The sequence below is a fragment of the Pseudorca crassidens genome, chromosome 7, assembly GCF_039906515.1.
Source record: "Pseudorca crassidens isolate mPseCra1 chromosome 7, mPseCra1.hap1, whole genome shotgun sequence".
Classification (NCBI taxonomy): domain Eukaryota; kingdom Metazoa; phylum Chordata; class Mammalia; order Artiodactyla; family Delphinidae; genus Pseudorca; species Pseudorca crassidens.
Genome location: NC_090302.1, coordinates 108105108 through 108130269, shown reverse-complemented (window position 1 = coordinate 108130269; position 25162 = coordinate 108105108). Strand labels below are relative to the sequence as shown.

Genomic DNA, 25162 nt, shown 5'->3' with positions numbered 1-25162 from the left:
GGGAGGGCGTCGGTTGCCATGGTAACCCTCCCCGAGGGTCCCAGTAGTGTTCCTGGCGTCTCACGCCCCTCACGCGGGCTCCGCCTCCGACCCATTTCGGGAGAGCTCGCAGAAGGCTAGGGACGCGTTCGAGCCCAGCGTGCGGCGTCCCCGGCAGCGGCAGAGCCAGCCCGCAGGTCTTCGCGTGGGACTGTCCAGGTGGGGACAGCTCAAGGGCCTCCCAACACAAGGGGCCCGGAGCCCCAGAGCACCGGTCCGTGCTGGCGTTTAGCGGCTCAGCCGTGGACTTGAGGAGGAATGCGGGACGCGAAGGGAAAGCTGGAAGGATTGGCAGGGGAAATAGCTCCGGACCGGGGTCAGGAGATACGGTACAAAGAGACCTTGAGAGGGTCATTTCATCTTGGTTTCCCACATGGGAAATATCGCTGTGAAATTAGATGACCTCCAAGGCCACCGGACCAGCAGAGTCAGCATCACCTAGGAGCTTGTTGGAAATGCAGATTTGAGGCTGCACCGCAGACCTGCTGAGTCAGAATCTCTGCGTTGGGGCCCTGTGAGCTGTGCTTTAACAAGCCCTCCATGTGATGATGATCTGTGCTAAAGTTGAGAAGCGCTGATCTAGGGGAGTGGCTTCTCAGACGTGGCTGCAGATTAGAATCACCGGGGAGTTCTGGAACCTCCCAAACAAATCAGAATCTCGTCGGCGGGGGAAGGAGGGACGGCAGGAAGCCCAGGCATAAGTTTTTTTTTTAAGCTTCTCGAGTGATCCCCATGTGCTATCAAGGTAAGAACCAAGTGATCCCCATGAGCTGTCATGGTGAGAACCACGGATATACCGTAGAGGCTTGGTCCTCCAAGTGTGGTTCCTGGAGAAAACAACCCCCTCCCAGACCTACTAAATCACCGTCTGCATTTCAAGGGGCTCTCCAAGTGGTTCGTGTGCACGTTAGGGTTTGGAAAAACAGCTCTAAGGCCTCCTTCAACATTAAGAATCCATGATTTTATGAAATATGTCTTTCTGTTTTACAGACTTTTAGAAGGCCCCATTTCTTTTCTTTTCTTTTTTTTTTTTTTTTTGCGGTACGCGGGCCTCTCACTGCCGTGGCCTCTCCCGCTGCGGAGCACAGGCTCCGGACGCGCAGGCTCAGCGGCCATGGCTCACGGGCCCAGCCGCTCCGCGGCATGTGGGATCCTCCCGGACCGGGGCACGAACCCGTGTGCCCTGCATCGGCAGGCGGACTCTCAACCACTGGGCCACCAGGGAAGCCCGAAGGCCCCATTTCTTCAACTTTTTCTCATATGACATGACCTTCATTATGGGTCTCTCTCTAGTGCACTTGAATTTTCCAATTTTAATTAGACTTTTAGCCTCTCAAGAGACCTAGGAGATTATCAAGGCCACTGTGCCCACTTGACAGAGGAAGAGGTAGAGCCCCACCTAGACAGGTGAAGAGATTTCCCCAGAGGCCAGGGGGACCAGAATGCTGCCCCAGCCACTGGGTCACTGCCCTTTCTAATACACCACATCATATCATTAGGAGTTATTTTTTGTTTTCCTCAAAGATTGTGGTGAGGTCAGAGATGACACTGAACTTGCTTTGAGTGGGTTGCAGACAGGGATGTTTCAGGGTGGAGCAACCCACTGAGGGTGCTTCTTGTTTGTGGCGGGGAAGGGGAGGAAGCGTGGCTTCAACCTTTGCTCCTGAGGACAGGGCAAGAACAAGGCGTGATTACCAAGGGACTGAAAGGTGACGTGGTTTCTGGTGTGGATGAAAAATGGCACCTGCCATATCAGTAAACAAAGGATGTTGCAGACATCAAGCCAGCAGCCATTGCTGCCGCTCCCCGCGACTGTGTACCCTGAAGGCATATGGGATGGAGAAAATCAGGATACTGGGCTTAGATAGTTAAGGTGCGTTTCAAAGGAATGATTTCAGTTAACCCAGACCCTTGCATCTTCCCATACCTAGAAAACTGCTAAATTCATTAATGTGAGATGTCTGGTTTTCTTTAACATAATCTTTTGATGTTCCCACTACCTGGTTTTTGTTGCAAAAACCCCTGTATATCCTGGTTCCTCCCTGACTTCTTTGGAGCAATCCCTCAGCGCAGTCTGAGAGGCTATCTTCTGGGTTTAAGTCCTCAGAAAATCTGCTAAATAAAACATAATTCTCAACTTTTAGGTTGTGCTTTTTTTTTTTTTTTTTTTCAGTTGACGGTTTTGGTGACCACGAAGGGCCCAGAGCAGACTTGTCTTCTTCACCTGAGCTCTACGAGTATCTGGAGCTTGGTACCAGCAGAGGCCTCTTTGGTCCATGCACCTCCACCTCGTCAGAGAGTCCAGACGAATTTGGGTGAGTCTTTCCTGGTTCTTGGACATCCCATTATTGGCTGATGTCCTAGGTTTTATTCAGTGGTGTTTAAACTCTCTGGAGGAGTAGGTTATCTTTGAAACTTAGTTTCAAGAGGTACCTGTGTTATCCTCAGTGAAAGACACTGGGAAAATTTTGCTCAGTTTAGACACTGAATGGTTTATCCTCAGTTGAAAGACTGGGAGGACTTTGCTCATTTGAAAGACACTGAGTAGGGTTGGCCTGGGTAATTAATAGAAGACTGGCCTATCATTTTTCCTTGAATTGGCTACTTTAATAGAGCTTGTTAAAAAAAAAAACAAAAGAGTTTGTTGAAGTAAAAGTTATCTCAACAAACCAACCTTGGAATGGGAAACAAAGCTTCGAAAACAAAAGAAAAAGGAACAACAGATGGCCAGTTTCCAACTAATATCCCAGACAGGTTTATGTACATATAAAACTTACAAGTACCAGGACTACCCTGGTGGTCCAGTGCTTAAGGCTTCCCCTTCCAATGCAAGGGGTGTGGGTTTGATCCCTCGTCGGCGAGCTAAGATCCTACATGCCTCACAGCCAAAAAACCAAAACGTAAAAAAAAAAAACAGGTAATATTGTAACAAATAAAGGCTTTAAAAATGGTCCACCTCAAAAGAAACTTTTAAAAAATTAAATAAAAAATAAAGCTTACGAGTACTTATTGGGTTGGCCAAAATGTTCATTCAGTTTTTTCTGTAAGGTGGCTCTAGTAGCGCTTAATTGTCTTTAATGTCATTTGAAACAATTATGTTAGATTGTATTGTGACAGCTGTCATATCAGCGTGCATTTAAAAAATTATCAAAATTGGTGAATTTTTGTGTAGCCATTTTAATATTGAAGATGGAAGAAAAAAAGCAACATTTTCGGCATATTATGCTTTATTATTTCAAGAAAGGTAAGAAACACAACTGAAATGCAAAAAAAGATTTGTGCAGTGTATAGAGAAGGTGCTGTGACTGGTCGAACATGTCAAAAGTGGTTTGCAAAGTTTCATGCTGGAGATTTCTCGCTGGATGGTGCTCCAAGACGGTCAGCTAGTTAAAGTTGATAGCGATCAAATTGAGACATTAATTGAGAACAGTTGAGAACAATCAACGTTATACCACCTGGGAGATAGCTGACATACTCAAAATATCCAAATCAAGCACTGAAAATCATTTGCACCTGCTTGGTTATGTTAATTGCTTTGATGTTTGGGCTCCACATAAGTTAAGCAAAGAAAACCTTGACCGTATTTCCGCATGCGATTCTTTACTTAAACATAACGAAAACATTCCGTTTTTAAAACAAATTGTGACGGGCAATGAAAAGTGGATACTGTACAATAATGTGGAACGGAAGAGATCATGGGGCAAGGGAAATGAACCACCACCAACCACACCAAAGGCTGGTCTTCATCCAAAGAAGGTGACATTGTGTATATGGTAGGATTGGAAGGGAGTCCTCTATTATAAGCTCCTTCCAGAAAACCAAACGATTCCAGCAAGTACTGCTCCCAGTTAGACCAACTGAAAGCACTCAACGAAGAGTATCCGGAATTAGTCAACAGAAAACGCATACTCTTCCATCAGGATAACGCAGGGCCACATGTTTCTTTGACGACCAGGCAAAAACTGTACTGGCGGCCAGAAGTGCACCACATGTATGTGTGGATGTATGTTTTGAGAACTCGGTCTCTGCCATCCAAAAGGTATACATGTGGTGTACTTTTGGCCGCCAGTAGATTAGACTGGGATTCTGAGCAGTCTTTTGTCTGTGCCAACTCTCGGGATTTTTACCATTTTAACTTCCTTGCATCAGGAAGTACAATGAAGGCCTTTACTTTCTTAGACTGTTTTTGGGAATAAACTTTCTGGATCTTGTTTAGGGGGCATCCTTCACACTCTCTTGTGGGGAAGCCTCTTGTGTCTTGTTGGTTTGAGTCACTGTTAAGATATATCTCATTAAAGGCAGATGATGGATCCTTTAAATGGGAAAAACTCTAAATTGGTAAATTAGAGACTCTCATTATAAACAGCTGTTTTATTGGTGCCTATTAAAAAAAGTGGAAAAAATATATATCTAATGGTTAACCTAAGAACTCCTTTAGTTTAAAACAAACAAGAAAAACCATTTTGGGAATTCTATTTATGGTCTCTTCTTTCCCTCAATGGGTCTTACAGATGCTAATGAAAACATTAGAATAATTAATGTTAATTAGATTGATTAACAGACTAAGAAAAAAACCTGAAGTCTAGAGACTTTTTCCCAACCAGGTGGAAATTTTAAAGGGGCTTGTCCCAAATGGATAAAGAAATCTTTAGGTGGTTATTTTAAGATGAGAGAAATAAAATGGACATTAATGGGATTAAATCAAAGGTTTGATACAACACTGCCTAAGGTTGGATGGGCCAGAGGAACCCCCTGTTGGTCCTCAACATTAAATGGCCCCAAACAAGTCCTCTCTATTTACCCCAGTTTAAAAAACATATACAGCTGGAAGAAAATTATATTGAGATACCTGACCAACAATTACTTGGGACAACAGTTAGGCCAATTAATCAAGTTAAAAGACTGACAAAAGGGCCTGAGTCTCTGGGCTTAACCCCTCACTGGGGACCCCAGAACCTTTTATACAAAATAGATAAAATAAGTAAGGAAAGCTCTAGAACTCGTAAAACCAAGGCTTGTTGATTGAGTCCTAATGTAAACCAAAATATATAGAATTGAGATTAAAGTTTGTAAAAATTGGTATGTTTAAATGGACTTTATGTAAGATGGTTATGTTGCAGGAAGGGGGACCCCTTCCAGGGCCCGAGAGTGGGCTCTTGTCTAACATTCGGAAATGAATTGTCCGAGGACACACACAGGCTGACGACGCAGGAGACCTTATTGGGAAGGGGCGCCTGGGCAGAGAGCAGGAGGGTAAGGGAACCCAGGAGGACTGCTCTGCCAGGTGGCTCGCAGTCTTTGGTTTTATGGTAATGGGATTAGTTTCCTGGTTGTCTCTGGCCTATCATTCTGACTCAGGGTCCTTCCTGGTGGCACGAGCATCACTCAGCCAGGATGGATTCCAGCGAGGAGGATTCTGGGAGGTTGGTAGGACATATGGACTGGTGTGTCCTTTTGACCTTTCCCGAATTCTTCCAGTTGGTGGTGGCTTGTTAGTTCTGTGTTCCTTACCAGGGCCTCCTGTTTAAGATAACTCAGGCAAATGGTTACTGTGGTGCCTGGCCAGGGTGAGCGGTTTCAGTCAGTGTTTCCCCTCACAGTTACATCTCCTTTGCTTAATTACGTTGTGGGATAGACATGTTTCACTGGGGAATACTTCCCCAAGTAGATTTGCCCCTCAAGAAATATTAATGAAACATACTAAAGGAAACTAATAGGGTTACCTGAGCTCTTTACAAAAAAAAAAAAAAAAATACTGGGAACCAATATTCAGGGGCTAATTAATAGTAGAGATTTTGCTCTGAGTTTAACTTGTGCACTCAGAAAGAGCGCCTTTGTTGACTGCCTTATGAAAGCTTTAGAAGGCCTGATGAATTAAACCCTAAAGTTCTAGAACATAGAACTCTTTTATTTTTATTTATTTTTTAACACCTTTATTGGAGTGTAATTGCTTTACAACGATGTGTTAGTTTCTGCTTTATAACAAAGTGAATCAGCTATACATATACATATATCCCCATATCTCTTCCCTCTTGCATCTCGCGCCCTCCCACCCTCCCTATCCCACCCCTCTAGGTGGTCACAAAGCAACTAGCTGATCTCCCTGTGCTATGCGGCTATCGGTTTTACATTTGGTAGCGTCTATATGTCCATGCCACTCTCTCACTTTGTCCTAGCTTACCCTTCCCCCTCCCCATGTTCTCAGTTCCATTCTCTAGTAGGTCTATGTCTTTATTCCCATCCTGCCCCTAGGTTCTTCATGCCCTTTTTTTTTTTTAGATTCCATTAGAACTCTTTTTAAAATTTTATTTATTTTTTGGCTGCATTGGGCCTTCATTGCTGCACGCAGGCTTTCTCTGGTTGAGGCGAGCGGGGGGGCTACTCTTCATTGCAGTGCGCGGGTTTCTCATTGCGGTGGCTTCTCTTGCTGCAGAGCACAGGCTCTGGGTGCGTGGGCTCCAGTAGTTGCAGCACTCAGGCTCAGTAGCTGTGGCACACAGGCTTCAGTAGTTGTGGCATGAGGGCTCTAGGGCATGCGAGCTTCAGTAATTGTGGCACGTGGGCTCAGTAGTTGTGGTTTGTGGGCTCTACAGTGCAGGCTCAGCAGTTGTGGCACATGGGCTTAGTTGCTCCGTGGCATGTGGGATCTTCCCAGACCAGGGATCGAACCCCTGTCTCCTGCATTGGCAGGTGGATTCTTAACCACTGTGCCACCAGGGAAGTCCCTAGAACATAGAACTCTTAAATTTTGGTTTAGTTGGAAGTCTTCTCACTAATATAGAAAATCAAATTAATGAAAATATAGCTGTGCAAATCAATCTTTTAATATCATTTAGGTGACAGACCGGTTCTTTGGGGAATTAAAAGCAACTGTTTTTGTCTTGCAAATCTCTACAAGACAGAAGTGTAAATAGAGCCCATGAGGACCTGAGACTGAGCCTAATTAGCTCAATCAGGTAGAACTTGAAACCAAGGGGGCAAAAAAGGAAAAAGTGGCCTTTTAAAACTCAAACCACTGGAGGGTTCCCTGGTGGCAAAAGTAAATAAATTTATAAAAATAAATAAATTAAATTATTCTCTCATTTACCTTTATTTTACAACTTATGAAAACATTACCATACCAAGTTAATATTTATAAAATTATTTACTTTTGGCTGTGTTGGGTCTTCATTGCTGCGCGTGGGCTTTCTGTAGTTGCAGCAAGTGGGGGCTACTCTTTGTTGCGATGCGCAGGTTTCTCATTGTGGTGGCTTCTCCACGGGCTTTAGGCATGTGGGCTTCAGTAGTTGTGGCATGTGGACTCAGTAGTTGTGGCTCACAGGCTCTAGAGTGCAGGCTCAATAGTTGTGGCACACGGGCTCAGTAGTTGTGGCGCACGGGCTTAGTTGCTCCGCGGCATGTGGGATCTTCCAGGACCCACATTAAGGTTAAGATTTTAACCCTTAGAAACCATAAGATTAAGGTTTTTAAGGGTTAAAATTGTAATATGTAATTAAAGCTATAAAGATAATAAGGGAAACATTTCAGTATGCAAGGAAAGTAGGATGTGCGTTTTCAGCAAAAGAAAGTGTGAGGAATGGAAAAACATTTTGTTAAGGGGAAAGAATGATTGTGTCCTAGAGCTGGTTAGTTGTTTGTTTTTGGATGGGAAAATAAGGGACAAACTAATATGGAAACAGAAAGTTGTAGGTTTCCAGAAAGGGAGTCCTGAAAAGGAGTTTTGTACATGGTCAGTCTGGGATTAGATTAAATTTAGTTAGATGAATGGATTTTGTTATAAAAGTCGGCTGATGCAAGACTAGATTTTGTTCCTCTCTCTGTTAAGAGAACAAAGTTTTCTTGGAATACTGCTTTTGGTAACAGATTGTGTGAGTTTCTTTGCCTTTAAGTGATCTGTATTTGTTTTTTGAAATCTTTTTGTCACTTTGGTTAAGTGAATAAGTATTGTTTCACAGTGACCTATGATCCTTTTGGAACAAGTGTTTTGAAACCTTTTTTATGTTTTTGACAAGCTTTCCAAATATCAAATTCTAACTAAAGATTTTTTGACCTCCAGCTAACTCTGGGATGCTTCAAAGGAACCTTGAGACATCTCAGAGAGGAAAATTAGAGTAATTGGGCTTATTTGGTATGTTAAATTACTTGAGAAGCATTGTCAAGTTATTGGAGATAAGCCTTATATTGTATGGATAAATGTCATTAATATATCAATAGATATTCTAAAATTTATATGGAATTCCTAAAAATGTGATATGTCCTGGTATAATGTTTTCAGTCATAATTCTAGTTAGTATCTTAAAATGTTGTATGTCACAGAAATATCCAAGTTTCTTGTCAATTGCGTTGTAATCAGATCTTTAACCGTGCTATTTTAAGTCTTTTGTGGTTTATAGACAATCATTGTTTTACTCTGATGCTTTTATAAAATGAAGATATTCAAGAAAATTCATAAAGCTTTTTGATAAATATGTTTCTGATAGCTTTTAGATCATACCACTAAACTGCATAAGAAATTACAAAGTTCTGATGGAAAACCTGACGATTTAATCCAGATCAACAGGGATTAATTACATGGGACCAAATGAACTGATAAATATGATTTATAATTATATGACTTTTTCTGAAATATACCAGCTTTTAATCTTTGTTTTCTAGAAAAACGTTTCCTCTTATGCTATGACCTACAATGAGTTGATAAAGTATACCTTGGTAAACAAAGATGAAACATATATATTTTTTCTCTACCTGATCCTTCCAGAATTTGGCTTCTCCAGCTAACTCCCCTGTGGACTTGATGGTTTATTGCAACCAGATTACAACTAGTTGTACTAATCATTGTTTTAATTTGTTCTCTTTATTTTCAATTTGTTTATGGTTTGTGTCTCTCTCTGCTGCATTATGACTTTATTAATGTTACTATCTGTATCACTTATATCCTGTCTGTTTTATAAGATTGTTGTCTCTTGCATTTCCCAATGTGTATCCAGGCCTCCAACAAAATTAATGATGTCTTGAGAGAGTTAATCATATATAAAACTCTACATAGAATAATTGTAATTGTGCAACTCTAGGTATGGGAAGAAGCAACAAGTGAAAACATTTCCCAGATCATAATAGGCTACTAAAACAGGTAATCCAGAGAATTATAGATTATCTATAGGGCCTGATCCAGAAAAGGTCAGCACATTGACTGGCCTGTCAACAGAATCTTCACCTGATAGAGGACTGAGAATTCCTAGTGCCATGGGACAAAATTGTTCATGAAATGCCTCCCAAATGTTGGTCGAATTTATGACCAAGGGGAGGCGCTGTGGATGAAAAGTGTTGCCTGCCATATCAGTAAACAAAGGATGCTGCAGCCGTCAAGCCAGCAGCCACTGCAGCTGCCCTGCCTGTTCACCCTGAGGGGCTTCAGGATGGAGAAAAGCAGGATACTTGCCTTAGATAGTTAAGGTGCATATCAAAGGAATGATTTCAATGAGGCCAGACTCTTGCATCTTCCCATACTTAGTAAAGCGCTAAATTCATTAACTTGAGATGTTTGGTTTTCTTTAAAAGTAATCTTTTGATGTTCTGACTACCTGGGTTTTTTTTTGTTTTTTTTTTTTTTTGCTGTACGCGGGCCTCTCACTGCTGCGGCCTCTCCCGCTGCGGAGCACAGGCTCCGGACGCGCAGGCTCAGCGGCCATGGCCCACGGGCCCAGCCGCTCCACGGCATGCGGGACCCTCCCGGACCGGGGCACGAACCCGCGTCCCCTGCATCGACAGGCGGACTCCCAACCACTGCGCCACCAGGGAAGCCCCACTACCTGGTTTTTGTTGCAAAGCTCCTATATATTTTGTATAACTTTTTTTTTTTTTTTTTTTGGCTGCATTGGGTCTTCGTTGCTGCGCGCGGGCTTTCTCTAGTTGCAGCGAGGGGGGGCTACTCTTTGTTGCGATGTGCGGGCTTCTCATTGCAGTGGCTTCTCTTGTTGTGGAGCACGGGCTCTAGGCACGCGGGCTTCGGTAGTTGTGGCACGAGGCTCAGTAGTTGTGGCTCATGGGCTCTAGAGTGCAGGCTCAGTAGTTCTGGCGTGCGGGCTGAGTTGCTCCGCAGCATGTGGGATCTTCCTGGACCAGAGCTCGAACCCGTGTCCACTGCATTGGTGGGCGGAGTCTTAACCTCTGCGCCACCAGGGAAGCCCTCCTATATATTTGGCTCCTCCCTTACCTTTTCGGAGCAGTCCCTCAGAGCAATCTGAGAAGCTGTCTTCTGGGCTTAAGGTCTTAACATCTATTTCTTCTCTTCCCCACAGACACAGCCTGGTATGAATGTCACCAGCCCTCTGCCTCCCCCAGTCAAGGGACAGACACTCCCTCAGGATTTAAATCCTGATTGGACTGACTGAGAGTCTGAAGACAGCAGGTGCTGTCCCCACCAGCAGAGGCCCTCTGAGAAAGTCAGTCATGCCCGGGGCCATTGCCTGTGGGCTTCCTGCCCCTTTCCAGGCTGTGTCTTCTTCATATCATTTGGCTTAAGTCAGGGAAGTAGGTTTCTCTTACCCTAACTTGGATAGTGAGATAATGATAATTTTCAGACTTTCCTTCCATTTTCAGGGTTGAGATTTTGGCTCTCAGGTCACAAACCCAAATGATAAGAAATGAAATAAATATCCCCTAGTTCATATTGATATAATGAGTGAATGAATGAAGGAAGGAAGGAGAAGGGACAACTCCTTCTTATAGAAGAATTTCAACTAATAAGCATGGAGGGAATGAGGGAAATAGACATTCCCCATAGAGCACCATAGCAGTAATTGCTGCAGGCAAGTCCACAGATGGATGCTAAAATTAGTGGGTGAAGGCTTAAGGAGAAGCAAGATATTTGCATAGTCTCAAGGTATCTCTCCCCAAATAGATGTTTATTAATAACAAGGGGAAAGACAGTAACTTTACGGTAAAGAAAACTGGCAGTCACCACCTTAACCAAGCGACTAAGGTTAACATCGTCAGAAATGAGGTGCATCGTCATGTACCCCATGATATGATGCCCTGGGAACAGCTTACCACCCTGTGGTGTCCTTCCCGATAGTGCATAATCTCAGTCTAATCATGAGAATACATCAGACAGCACACATAGAGGAACAGTCTACAAAGTAACTGACCACTCCTTTCAAAAGTCTCAAAGCCGGGGGACTTCCCTGGTGGCACAGTGGTTAAGATTCCGCCTGCCAATGCAGGGGACACGGGTTCGAGCTCTGGTCTGGGAAGATCCCACATGCCGCGGCGCAACTAAGCCCGTGTGCCCCAACTACTGAGCCTGCTCTCTAGAGCCCACGAGCCACAACTACTGAAGCCCACTCGCCTAGAGGCCGTGCTCCACAACAAGAGAAGCCACCGCAATGAGAAGCCTGCACATCCCAAGGAAAAGTAGCTCCCACTTGCTGCCACGAGAGAAGGTCCGCGCACAGCAATGAAGACCCAATGCAGCCATAAACAAATAAATTAATTAATTTTTAAAAAGTCTCAAAGCTAGGAAAGATGGGAATGGTCACAGATTAAGGGAGAATAAAGAGACGCAATGACTAAGTGTAAGGTGGGTCCTGGAACGGATTCTGGAACGGATCCTGGAACTGAGAAACAACTGTGGAAAAACTGGCAGAACCTGAATAAAGTTGGTAGTTTAGGTCATAGTATTGTCCTGATGTTACTTCCTTAGTTTTGAGAATTGTCCTAAGGTTATGTAAGATGTTAATATGAGGGGAGGTTGGGTGAAGGGTATAAAGGAACTCTGTACTATTTTTGCTCTCTGTAAGTCTAAAATGATAGTAAACATTTAAAAAGTATTCTTTAAAGTAAAAAGAATGCACGCAGTAAAACCTGTCGCTTAATAAAAATGACTAAAAATCTTTTAACAAAATGTAGATATGTAAAATTTCACTTGGGAAAAATAGACTTTGTGGAAATAATGAGCAGAAAAGGAGATTCACAGTAGGAGAAGTTATATTTGTTTAAATATAAAATGAGAAAAGAAAACAGGAGACGAATCAAATCTTTGTTGTAAAATTTAATGGAAAGTAATTAATTCCAAATAATTCAGTAAGGGAAGATTGAAAAGGAGAGAAAAACAAATAATTTATAGAAAACTGATCACAGGCTTATACTGACTTATTAAAAACATTTTCTGTGCAATTAGAGACTATGTAAACGTTTATGACCATAAATTCCTAAACAGGACGTGTCCAAAGGTAATGTTTTTGTTTGTTTAAGATATCTCCGTGTGTAGTTAAGGAAGAGTGAACAACACATGTAAATTCCATGCTTTCCTTTTAGGATTCCGTATTGCTTTAATCTAAGATATGAACGGAGAGGCTTGTTCCTGTGTAAAGTCTAATAGATTGCCTCAGTAGGGACTTGGGCCCAGAAGGAATAATAATAAACCACACGGAACAAGTGAGTAAATTACATCACTGGGCCACAACTTCTGCGCCCAGTTATTGAAAATAGCACCAGGGTTCCTCTTCCAGTTGCAGGAGTAGATGATCTAGTCGGGGACCACACTGTCCCATAGCCACTCACACCCCACATATGGTGCTGAGCGCTTGCAAGGTGATCAGTTGGAATTGAGATGTAGTGTAAATTTAAAGTACACACCATTCTGTAAGTTGTGTTTTTGTTTTGTTTATGGTTTCCTCTGCTCTGCAAAAGCTTACACAGGTCCCATTAGGTCCAATTTGTTTATTTTGCTTTTATTTCTTTGGCCTTGGGAGACTGACTTAAAATATTGCTACAATTTATGTCAGAAAATGTTTTGCCTATGTTATCCTCTAGTTTTCAGGTGTCATGTCTTATATTTAAGTTTTAAGCCATTTTGAGTTTATTTTTGTGTGTAGTATGAAAAAGTGTTCTAACTACATTGATTTACATGCGACTGTCCAGCTTTCCCAACACCCCTTGCCAAAGAGACTGTCTTTTATCCATTGTATATTTTTACCCCTTTGTCATAGATTAATTGACCGTGGGTGTATGGGTGTATTTCTGGGATCTCTATTCTGTTCCATTGATCCATATATTTGTTTTTGTGCCAATACCATGCTGCTTTGACTAATGTAGCTTTGTAGTGTAGTTCAAAGTCTGGAAGTGTTATGCCTCTGTCTTTGTTCTAATTTTTCCTCAGGATTGCTTTGGCAATTCTGGGCTTTTTTGTAGGCCCATACATATTTTAGGATTTATTTTCTAGTTCTGTGAAAAATGTCATGGAGAATTTGGTAGGGATCACATTAAATCTATATATTGCTTTGGGTAATATGGCCATTTTAGCTATATTAATTTTTCCAATTCAGGAACATGGAATATCTTTCCATTTCCTTGAAACATCTTCAGTTTCCTTTATCAATGTTTTATAGTTTGCTGAGTGTAAGTCTTTAACCTCCTTAGGTTTATTCCTAAATATTTTGGGTTCTTTGATGTGAGTTTAAAAGGTATTGTTTTTTTACATTCCCTTCCTGACATTTCATTGTTAGTGTAAAGAAATGCAGTTGATTACTGTATATTCATCTTGTATCCTGCTACCTTGCTGAATTCATTTATTAGTTCAAATAGTTTGGAGTGTTTAGGGTTTTCTATATAGAGTATCATGTCATCCACATATAATGACAATTTTACCTCTTCCCTTCCAACTTGGATACCCTTTATGTCTTTTTCTGGTCTGATTGCCGTGGCTAGTATTTCCAGTCGTATGTTGAATAGAAGTGGTGAAAGTGGGCATCCTTGTCTTGTTCCTGAATTTAGTGGGAAGTCTTTCAGCTTTTCACCATTGAGTATTATGTTGGCTGTGGGCTTGTCATAAATAATTTTTATTATGTTAAGACATGTTCTCTCTATACCAAATTTGGGAAGAATTTTTATCATGAATGGATGTTGAATTTTATCAAATGCTTTTTCTGCATGTATGGAGATGATCATGTGGGTTTTGTCTTTTGCTGATGTGGTGTATCACATTGATTGATTTGTGTATGTTGAACCATCCTTGCAGCCCTGGAATGAATCCAACTTGATTATGGTGTGGGATCCTTTTTATGTGTTGTTGGATTCAGTTTGCTAATATTTTCTTGAGGATTTTTGCATCTATATTCATCAAAGATATTGGCCTGTAATTTTAGTTTTTGCTAGTCTTTGGTGTTTGTATCAGAGTGATAGTGCCTTCATAGAATGAATTTGGGAGTGTTCCCTCCTCTTCAGTCTTTTGGAAGAGTTTGAGAAGGATAGGTATAATTTCTTCTCTGTATGTTTCATGGAATTCACCTGTGAAGCCATGTAGTCCTGGACTTTTGTTTGTAGGGAGTTGTTTTTGTTTTTTTTTTAATTACAGATTCTATTTCACTTCTAGTGATTGGTCTCTTCAAATTGTCTCTTTCTTCTTGATTAAATTTTGGCAGGTTGTATGTTTCTAGAAACTTCCATTTCTTCTAAGTTGTCCATTTTGTTGGCATATAACTGTTCATAATATTTTCTTATGGTATTTTGTATTTCTGTGGTATTGATTGTTATTCTCCCCTTTCATTTCTTATTTTGTATATTCAGGTCCTCTCTCTTTTCTCCTTGGTGAGCATGGCCAGGAGTATGTTGATTTTCTTTTCCCTTTCAAAAAAAACAGCTCTTGGTTTTATTGATTTTTTTCTATTGTTTTTATCTCTATTTTGTTTAGTTCCTCTGATCTTTATTATTTCCTCCCTTCTGCTGACTTTAGGTTTTGTTTCTTCTTTTTCTGATTCTTTTAGGTGGTACATTAGATTACTGGGGATTTTTCTTATTTTTTGAGGATGGCTTGTATCATCATGAACTTCCCTTTTAGAACTGCTTTTGCTCTATCTCATAGATTTTGTAAGGTTGTGCTTTCATTATTGTTTGTCTCGAGGTATTGTTTTTATTTCCTTTTGAATTCATTGTTGACCCATTGGTTTTTTTTTTTTTTTTTTTTTTCGGTACCGGGCCTCTCACTGTTGTGGCCTCTCCCGTTGCGGAGCACAGGCTCCAGACGCACAGGTTCAGCGGCCATGGTTCACGGGCCCAGCCACTCCGCGGCATGTGGGATCTTCCCAGACCGGGGCACGAACCCGCGTCCCCTGCATCAGCAGGCAGACTCTCAACCACTGCACCACCAGGGAAGCCCGACCCATTGGTTTTTATAATAGCATATTGTTTAGTCTCCATGTAATCATTTTTTTCTCGTTTCTTTTTCCAGTGGTTGATTTCCAGATTCATACTGTTGTGTTCAGAAAAGATGCTTGAAATAATTTCTATCTTCTTAAATTTGTTGAGGCTCGTTTTGAGACCTAGATGTGGTCTGTCCTAGAGAATGATCCTTGAGCACTTGAAAAGAATGTGTTCTGTTTTGGTTTTTGGTTTTTTTGGTATGTAGTGTCCTCTAGATAACAATTAAGTCTAACTGTTTTATTGTGTCATTCAGGGATCTCTGTTGCCTTATTGATTTTCTGTCTAGAAGATCTGTCTATTGATGTTGGTGGGGTGCTAAAGTCTCCTACTATTACTGCATTACCATCCATTTCTCCCTTTATTTCTGTTAGTATTTGGTTTTTTAAAATTGAAGTATAGTTGATTGACAATGTTGTGTTAATTTCTGCTCTACAGCAAAGTAACTCAGTTATACATGTATATACATTTTTTAATATTCTTTTCCATTATAGTTTATCACAGGATATTGGATATTCTTCCCTGTGCTTTATAGTAGAATCTTGTTGTTTATCCTTTCTATATAAGTTTGCATCTGCTAACCCTAAACTCCCACTGCATCCCTCCCCACCCTCTTCTTCCCCTTAGTAAGCACAAGTCTGTTTTCTATGTGAATCTGTTTCTGTTTCACAGATAAGTTCATTTGTGTCATATTTTAGATTCTACATATAACTAATATCATATGGTATTTGTCTTTCTCTTTCTGTCTGACCTCACTTAGTATGATAATCTCTAGTTCCATCCATGTTTCTGCAAATGGCATTATTTCAGTCTTTTTATGGCTGAGTAGTATACCGTTGTATATATGTACCACATCTTCTTTATGCATTCATCTGTTGATAGACATTTAGGTTATTTCCATGTCTTGGCTATTGTCGGTAGTGCTGGTATGAACATTGGGGTGCATGTATCTTTCTGACTTATAGTTTTGTACAGATATATGCCCAGTTGTGGGATTGCAGGATCATATGGTAGCTATACGTTTAGTTTTCTAAGGAACCTCCATAATGTTTTCCATAGTGGCTGCACCAAACTATATTCCCACCAACAGTGTAGGAGGGTTTCCTTTTCTCCACACCTTCTCCAACATTTGTTATTTGTAGACTTTTTAAAGATGGCCATTCTGACTGGTGTGAGGTGGTACCTCATTGTAGTTTTGATTTGCATTTCTCCAAGAATTAGTGACGTTGAGCATCTTTTCATGTGCCTGTTGGGCATCTGTATGTCTTCTTTGGAGAAATGCCTGTTTAGGTCTTCTGTCTATTGGGTTGTTTGTTTTGTTGTTGTGTTGAGTTGTATGAGCTGCTTGTATATTTTGGGAATTAAGCCCTTGTTGTTTGCATCATTTGCAAATATTTCTATCATTTCATAAGTTGTCTTTTCATTTTGTTTATGGTTTCCTTTGCTGTGCAAAAGCTTGTAAATTTGGTTAGGTCTCATTTGTTTATTTTTGCTTTTATTTCTTTAAAAAAAATTTTTTTACAGTAGGTCCTTGTTGGTTATCTACTTTAAATATAGCAGTGTGTACCTGTCAATCCCAGACTCCCAATTTTTGCTTTTATTTCTGTTGCCTTGGGAGACAGACCTAAGAAAACATTTGTATGATTTATGTCAGAATATATATATATTTTTTATGTCAGAATATTTTGCCTACGTTCTCCTATAGGAGTTTTATGATGTCCTGTCTTATGTCTAAGTCTTTAAGCAATTTTGAGTTTATATTCACGTATGGTGTGAGTGTGTATTCTAACTTCACTGATTTACACGCAGCTGTCCAGCTTTACCAACACCACTAGCTGAAGAGACTGTCTTTTTCCCATTGTATATTCTTGCCTCCTTTGTCAAAGATTAATTGACCATAGGTGTGTGGGTTTATTTCTGGGCTCTCTATTCTTTTCCATCGATCCATATGTCTGTTTTTGTGCCAGTAGCATGTGGTTTTGATTACTATAGCTTTGTAGTATTGTCTAAAGTTTGAGAGGGTTATGCCTCCTGCTTGTTCTTTTTTCTCAAGATTGCTTTGGCAATTCTGGGTCTTTTAAGGTTCCATATAAGTTTTAGGATTTATGTTCTAGTTCTGTGAAAAATGTCATGGGGAATTTGATAGGGATCGCATTAAATCTGTAGATTGCTTTGGGTAGTATGACAGTTTTAACAATATTAATTCTTCCAATCCAAGAGCATGGGGTATCATTCCATTTCTTTGAATCATCTTCAGTTTCCTTTATCAATGTTTTATAGTTCTCAGCATATAAGTCTTTCACCTCCTTTGTCAGGTTTATTCCTAAGTATTTTTTTTTTTTGATGCAATTTAAAAAGGGATTTTTAAAAATGGTTCTGAAGAACCTAGGGGCAGGACAGGAATAAAGATGCAGATGTAGAGAATGGACTTGAGGACATGGGGAGGGGGAAGGGTAAGCTGGGACGAAGTGAGAGAGTGGCATGGACATATATACACTACCAAATGTAAAATAGATACTTAGTGGGAAGCAGCCTCATAGCACAGGGAGATCAGCTCAGTGCCTTGTGACAACCTGGAGGGGTGGGATAGGGAGGGTGGGAGGGAGATGCAAGAGGCAGGGGATATGGGGATATATCAGGATATATACATATAGCTGATTCACTTTGTTATACAGCAGAAACTAACACACCATTGTAAAACAATTATACTCCAATAAAGATGTTAAAAAAATAATAAAGACAAAAGTAACCAATAAATAAATAAAGAGATTTTTTTTTACATTCCCTTTCTGATATTTCATTGTTAGTGTAAAGAAATGCAATTGATTTCTGTATGTTAATCTTGTATCTTGCTACATTGCTGTATTCGTTGATCAATTCTAGTATTTTTTGTGTGGAGTCTTTTGGGCTTTCTATATAGAGTATCATGTCATCTGCATATAATTATAATTTTACCTCTTCCCTTCTTATTTGGATACTGTTTATTTCTTTTTCTGATTCTGTGGCTAGGACTTCCAATACTATGTTGAATAGAAGTGGTGAGAGTGGACATCCTTGTCTTGTTGCAGATTTTAAGGGAAGGCTTTCAGCTTTTCTCATTGAGTATTATATTGGCTCTGGGTTTATCATAAGTAGCTTTTATTATGTTGAGATATGTTCCCTCTACACCCACTTTGGTAAGAATTTTTATAATGTATGGATGTTGAATTTTATCAAATGCTTTTTCTGCATCTATTGAGATAATCATGTGGTTTTGTCTTTTCTTTTGTAGATATGGTGTATCACATGGATAGATTTGTGTATGTTGAACCATCCATGTGAACTTGGGATGAATCCAACTTGGTTGTGGTGTGTGATCTTTTTATGTGTTTTTGGATTCAGTTTGCTAATATTTTGCTCAGGATTTTTGCATCTATGTTCATCAGAGATACTGACCTGTAATTTTCTTTCTCTTTTTTTTTTGTAATTTTCTTTTTTGATGGTATCTTTGTCTGGTTTTGGTATCAGGGTGGTGGTGGCTTCATAGAATGTCTTAGGGAGTTTTCCCTCCTCTTCAGTCTTTTGGAAGAATTTGAGAAGTCTCGGTATAAGTCCTTTGTTTGTACGGTATAATCCAGCTGAGAAGCCATGTGGTCCTGGACTTCTGTTTGTAGAGAGTTTATAAATTACAGATTCTATTTCACTTCTAGGGATAGGTCCATTCAAATTATCTATTTCATTTTGATTCAGTTTTGGTGGGCTGTGTGTTGCTAGAAATTGTCCATTTCTTCTAGGACAAATTTGTAGGCATATAATTATTCATAATATTCTTTTATGGTTTTTTGCCACGTTGGTTATTATTTCTCTCCTGTCATTTCTTATTTTGTTTATTTGGGTTCTCTCTCTTTTCTTCTTGGTGAGCCTGGCCAGAGGTTTGTTGATTTTTTTGTTTGTCTCAAAGAAGCAGCTCTTGGTTTTATTGGTTGCTTTTCTATTGTTTTTTAAGCTCTCTTTTGTTTATTTCCTCTAATCTTTATTTCCTTCCTTCTGCTGACTTTAGGTTTTGTTTGCTCTTCTTTTTCTAATTCTTTTAGGTGGTAGGTTAGGTTGTTCATTTGATACTTTTCTTGTTTTTTGAGGAAGGCTTGTATCACTATGAAGGCCTTTATCCCTCTAATACCTGCTTTTGCTGCACCTCATAGATTTTGTATGGTTGTATTTTCATTGTCATTTGTCTCAAGGTATTTTTAAATTTTCTCTTTGATTTCATTGTTGACCCATTGGGTTTTTAGTAACATGTTGTTTAGCCTCCATGAAATCGTTTTTTTCCTCATTTCTTTTTCTGTAGTTGATTTCTAGTTTCACGCCGTTGTGGTCAGAAAAGATGCTTGAAATAATTCCTATGCTCTTAAATTTGTTGTGGCTTGTTTTGTGCCCTAATATGTGGTCAGTCCTAGAGAATGTTTCATGTGCACTTAAAAAGAATGTGTGTTCTATTCTTTTTGGATGTAACATCCTGAAAATATCAGTTAAGTCTAACTGTTCTACTCTATCCTTTAGAATCTCTGTTGCCTTATTGATATTTTTGTCTAGAATATCTGTCCATTGATGTGAGTGGGATGTTAAAGTCCCCTAGTATTATTATTGTATTCCCATCAGTTTCTCCCTTTATTTCTGTTAGTATTTATTTTATGTATTTGGATTCTCCTATATTGGGTGCATATATGTTGATGAGTGTAGTATCCTCTTTTTGTATTGATCCTTTTATCAATGTATAGTGTCCTTCTATAGCTTTCTTTATGGCCTTTTTTTGTGTGTGTGTGGCATGTGGGCCTCTCAGTGTTGTGGCCTCTCCCGTTGCAGAGCACAGGCTCTGGACATGCAGGCTCAGCGGCCATGGCTCACGGGCCCAGCCGCTCCGCAACATGTGGGATCTTCCCGGACCAGGGCATGAACCCGTGTCCCCTGCATCGGCAGGCGGACTCTCAACCACTGCGCCACCAGGGAAGCCCCCTATGGCCTTTGTTTTAAAGTCTGTGTTGTCTGATAAAAGTATTGTGACCCCCGGTTTCTTGTCATTTCCATTTGCATGGAATATCTTTTTCTATCCCCTTCACTTTCAATCTTTGTGTGTCCTTTGCCCTAAAGTGGGTCTCTAGTAGGCAGCATGTTGTAGGCTCTTTGTTTTTTATCCAATCTGCCATTTTTGTCTTTTGATTGAAGCATTTAGTTAATTGATATTTAAGGTAATTATTGATAAAGTATTTATTGCCATTTTATACCTTGTTTACTAGTGGATTCTGTGTTTCTTCTTTATTCCTTTCTTTTTCCTTTTGTGGTTTGATGATTTCCTTTTATTTTATGATTGTTTTCTCTTCTTTTTGGTTTTTGTGAATCTATTATATGTTTTTGATTTGTGGTTACCCTGTTTTTCAAGTATGTTAACCCCTTAGTATATCTAATTGCTTTAGACTGACACTTATATAGGTTCAAGCACATTCTAAAAAAAAGAAAAGAATCTACATTTTCTTACTCCCTCATTTTATTATTTTGATGTCCTCTTTTACATTATCATGTTTATACATTTGCTGTTCATTATGTTTATCATCACTTTCCTATAGCTTCTTGCTTCTTTTCTATTTAGAGAACAACTTTCGATATTTCTTTTAACTAAGTTTAGTATTGCTGTATACTTTTAGTTTTTGCTTGTCTGAGAAATTCTTTATCTCTCCTTCTATGTTAAATGATCATCTTGAAGGGGATAGTACTCTAGGTTGCAGATTTTGTACTTTCAGGACTTTGAATATATTTGCCACTCCCTTCTGGCTTGCAACATTTCTGTAGAGAAATCAGCTGATAGCCTTATGGGGGTTCCCTGGTACTGACTCTTTGTTTTTCTCTTGCTGCCTTTAGAATCCTCTTTTTATCTTTAACATTTGCCATTTTAACTATAGCATGTCTTGCTGTAGGTCTGTTTGGGTTCATCTTGTTTGGGACCCTCTGCGCTTCCTGTACCTGGATATCTGTTTCCTTCTTTAGGTTTGGGAAGTTTTCAGCCATAGTTTCTTCAAATACATTTTTGATCCCCTTTTCTCTTTCTTCTCCTTCTGGAATCCCTATTATGCATAGATTGGCATGCTTTATATTATCCCATAGGTCTCTTATACTGCTTTCATTTTTTTTCACTAGGTTTTCTTTTTTAAAATTTTTATTGGAATATAGTTGATTTACAATGTTGTGTTAGTTTCAGGTGTACAGCAAAGTGAGGCAGTTATACATATACATATATTTACTCTTTTTTAGATTTTTTTTCCCATATAGGCCATTACACAGTATTGAGTAGAGTTCCCTGTGCTATACAGTAGGTCCTTATTAGTTATCTATTTTATATATCGTAGTGTGTATATGTCATTCCCAATCTCCCAATTTATCCCTCCCCCCCTTACCCCTTGGTAACCATAAGTTTGTTTTCTACATCTGTAACTCTATTTCTGTTTTGTAGATAAGTTTATTTGTAACCTTTTTATAGATTCCACATAAGCAATATCATGTGATATTTATCTTTCTCTGATTTAACTTCAGTCAGTATGACAATGTCTAGGTCCATCCATGTTGCTGCAAATGGCATTATTTCTTTTTTAATGGCTAAGTAATATTCCATTGTATATACATCCCACATCTTCTTTATCCATTCCTCTGTTGATGGACATTTAGGTTGCTTCCATGTCCTGGCTATTGTAAATAGTGCTGTAATGAACATTATGGAGCATGTTTCTTTTCGAATTATGTTTTTCTCTGAGTATATACCCAGGAGTGGGATTGCTGGATCATATGGTAGCTCTATTTTTAGTTTTTTTTTGGTTTTTTTTTTTTTGCGGTACGTAGGCCTCTCACTGTTGTGGCCTCTCCTGTTGTGGAGCACAGGCTCCGGACGCACAGGCTCAGCAGCCATGGCTTACGGGCCCAGCCACTCCGCGGCACGTGGGATCTTCCTGGACTGGGGCACGAACCTGTGTCCCCTGCATCGGCAGGCGGACTCTCAACCACTGCGCCACCAGGGAAACCCTATTTTTAGTTTTTTAAGGAACCTCCATGTTGTTCTCCATAGTGGTTGTACCAATTTACATTCCCACCAACAGTGTAGGAGTGTTCCATTTTCTCCACACCCTCTCCAGCATTTATTGTTTATAGATTTTTTTGATGATGGCCATTCTGACCTGTGTGAGATGATACCTCATTGTAGTTTTCATTTGCATTTCTCTAATAATTAGCGATGTTGAGCATCTTTTCATGTGCTTTTTAGCCATCTGTATGTCTTCTTTAGAGAAATGTCTATTTAAATCTTCCACCCATCTTTTGATTGGGTTGTTTGGTTTTTTGATATTGAGCTGCATGAGCTGTTTGTATATTTTGGAGAATAATCCCTTGTCAGTTTCTTCATTTGCAAATATTTTCTCCCATTCTGAGGGTTGTCTTTTTGTCTTGTTTATGGTTCCCTGTGCTGTGCAAAATCTTTTAAGTATAATTAGGTCCCATTTGTTTACTTTTGTTTTTATTTTCATTACTCTAGGAGGTGGATCGAAAAAGATGTTGCTGCAATTTATGTCAAAGAGTGTTCTGCCTATGTTTTCCTTTAAGAGTTTTACAGTATCTGGCCTTACATTTAGGTCTTTAGTCCATTATGAGTTTATTTTTGTGTATGGTGTTAGGGAGTGTTCTAATTTCATTCTTTTACATGTAGCTGTCCAGTTTTCCCAGACTGTCTTTTCTCCATTGTATATTCTTGCCTCTTTTGTCATAGATTAGGTGACCGTAGGTGCATGGGTTTATCTCTGGGATTTCTATCCTGTTCCATTGATTTATATTTCTGTTTTTGTGCCAGTACCATACGGTTTTGATTACTGTAGCTTTGTATTATAGTCTGAAGTCAGGGAGCCGGATTCCTCCAGCTCCATTCCCTGGCGGTCCAGTGGTTACAACTCCACACTTCCACTGCAGGGGCGGCAGGTTCGATCCTGGTTGGGGAACTAAGATGCCGCATGCTGCACGGTGTGGCCAAAGGAAAAAGAAAGAGAGAATCTGGGCTTCATTTGGTTTTCTGTCTGCTGTTCCGATTGGGTGATTTCCATTATTCTATCTTCCAGATCATTTATTTATTCTTCTGCATTATTCATTCTGCTATTCATTGCCTTTAGCTGAACTTTTATTTTAGCAAGTGAATTTTCTGATTTTTCTTGGCTCCTCCTGATAGTTTCTAGTTCCTTTTTACAGTCATTTGCAATTGTTTATAGCCTTTCTTTGTTCCTTCAGTATTTTCATTATCTCCTTTTTGAACTCAGCGTCTATTAGACTGAAGAGTTCTGTTTCATTGTTTGTTCCTTCAGGGGAAATTATCTTGGTCTTTTAACTGGGAGTGGTTCCTCTACTTCTTCATTTTACTTATATTTCTTTTAGTCTGTGAGTTTAGGAGAAATGATTCTCTACTGTGGTCTTGGGCGGCTATTTTTATTTGAGAGTGTCCCTGTGTAGGTTATGTGAGTTTAATATTTTTGGTGCAAGAGCTGTTTTTAGTATGGATGCCTGCTGCCTCATTCCTCATTGTGTGCTTGCCATTATCCCCTTGATAAGGGGTGTGGAGATGTGGCAGCTGGTACCCGCTCCCGGAGCCAGTGGCAGTGGCAGTGTCTGGTGCCTGAACCAGGAGCCCAAGGTGGCAGTGGCAGCTGCTTGCGCCCACTCCAAGAGCCTGCAGAGGGGGTGCCCTATTGGCTGGCATCATGCATGTGGAGAAAGAGGCTGCTATGGAGGACCCTAACTTCTCTTCGCGCCCTCCAACAATGATGCCTCGCCTCTATGGCAGGCCCTGGCTCCATCTGTGTATGCCCTTGGTTGCACCCTCACCACACTCCAGCCCCTTCAGGCTGTCTCCATGCAGCCGACCCCAGTCCCTCCTCTCCCGGGTCTGACCTCCAAAGCTCGAGCTTCAAGCACCCAGCCCCTCCCTGCACCAGTGGACACGTGTCTCCATCTGGGGAGTACAGGGCTGTGGCATGGACCGTCTGTGCAGATCTCTGTCTGTTCTGCACACCAGTTGTCGCACTAGCCTCCGAGGCTCTGAAGACCCCCCCCATCCTGACTGATCTCCCGCCAGTGATGGGGCTCCTAAGGGTGCGGGAAACTTTCCCTCTTCACAGATCTTTCTCAGGGGCGCAGGTCCTGTCCTGATTCCCTTCTCTGTCTCTTTTTTCTTTTATCCTATCCTGCCACCTGGAGATCCTTCTTGCCCTTTCAGAAGTCTGAGGTCTTCTGCCAGCATTCAGTAAGTACTCTGTGAGAATTGTTACACATAGAGATGTATTTTTGATGTATTTGTGGGAGGAAATGAGCTCCACATCCTTCTACTCCTGTGTTAATATTTGTTTTATGTTTTTAGGTGCTCTTATTGAATGCATATATGTTAACGAGCGTGATATCCTCTTCTTGTGTGGATCCTTTCATCATTATATAGTGTCCTTTTTCTTTCTTTATGGCCTTTGTTTTAAAGTTTACTTTGTCTGATGTATTTCTCATTTCCATGTGCATGAATTATCTTTTTCCATCCCCTCACATTCAATCTATATGTGTCCTTTGCCCTATAGTGGGTCTCTTGTAGGCAGCATATTGTAGGTTCTTGTTTTATTATCCAATCTGCCACTCTGTGTCTTGATTGGAGCACTTAATCCATTGACATTTAAATTAATTGTTTCTAAGTATGTATTCCCACTTTAAAGCTTGTTTTCCAGTTGCTTTTGCATTTCTTCTTTGTTTCTTCTTTTTATTTTTCCTTTTGTGGTTTGATGGTTTTCTTTTCTATTATGCTTGAGTTCCTTTCTTTTTAGTTGTTGTGAATGTATTGTGTGCTTTTGATTTGTGGTTGCCCTTGTTTTCAGGTATGCTAACCCCGTAGCCA

The 25162-nt window shown here is 40.2% G+C and overlaps 1 long non-coding RNA gene across 1 annotated transcript in view; it reads left to right on the top strand.

Moving 5' to 3' along the window:
- The first annotated feature begins 22 nt into the window (after positions 1-22).
- Positions 23-25162, top strand: part of LOC137228196 (uncharacterized) — a 95045-nt gene continuing 69905 nt past the window's right edge. The window contains exons 1-2 of the long non-coding RNA XR_010945192.1: positions 23-198; positions 2213-2354. This is a non-coding gene — a long non-coding RNA (uncharacterized lncRNA). The remainder of the gene's footprint in view (positions 199-2212; positions 2355-25162) is intronic.